We start from the raw sequence: 939 nt of genomic DNA on the forward strand, positions 1-939 counted from the left end.
CCAGTGCATGTGTGGGGACCCCAACAGACAAATTGTGCCTGGAATGGAGGGAAAGACCTGTTGGAGAAAAAGATGGAGGGCTAGTGCTCACATCTGAGACCAGCCTGCGTTGGAGAGTCCAAGACGACTGTGGAGCTGGGACAGAGGCTTCCCGGAGCCTTGTGATTATGACTTTGCCAGTACTCTAAAATTTCCCTGGAGGCCAATTCCCCTGGTACTCAAAATAGGTCCCTGGCACTCAGGTCCTTTCTGCCCAACTCAGCTTCTCTCAATTTCCTAACAAATCTCAAGCGCTTGGAGTGGCTCCAGTGATGTGTTCATGGACCAGAATGTCACACTTTCTTGGGGGCAAGCTCATGAGGTCGTTCTAGGCCCTGGCACAACTGCCAGTTCTAGCCTCCCAGAGCTGCTTTTCCTAGGGTGATATAAAAAAGTTCTGGGCAAGAACAAAAGTGGACCAGAAGTGTTGGACCGGAGCCTCTCTCCAGTCTCTGGAGCCCCTGTTCTGAATCATGGGGTTCAGAGGAGGAGGGGCAGGGCCAGGCTAAGCCTTGGAGGCAAACAATTTCCCTGACTGCCTGCAGGTCTAGTAAGTTCTGCCCTCCCTCCCTGAGCCATGCACCATCCCTCTCAAACCAGCCAACTTAGACTGCATATCACTGCCCTGGAAGAAGGGCCCAAGCCAGAGCTCCGGGCTCAGGGGCTCACAGGAGCCTTTCTGGGTGAGAGCAAGTTCGAGCTCAGTACCTTTGCTGGCCCACCTTTCACCATAAGCACTGAAGCTCACCCCTGCTCTTGCTCAAGAGAGTCACCCATTCCTAAGTGAGTCAGGGTCACTCATTCGGTAACAGCTGTGGCTCGCCTTACAGGAGCTAAATTGGGAGATGGAATGTCACACAGATGCCCCTTGTTCCCCACCCCCACGTTAAAATTAATCTC

Source organism: Miniopterus schreibersii (assembly GCF_964146895.1).
Source record: "Miniopterus schreibersii genome assembly, chromosome: 13".
NCBI lineage: Eukaryota > Metazoa > Chordata > Mammalia > Chiroptera > Miniopteridae > Miniopterus > Miniopterus schreibersii.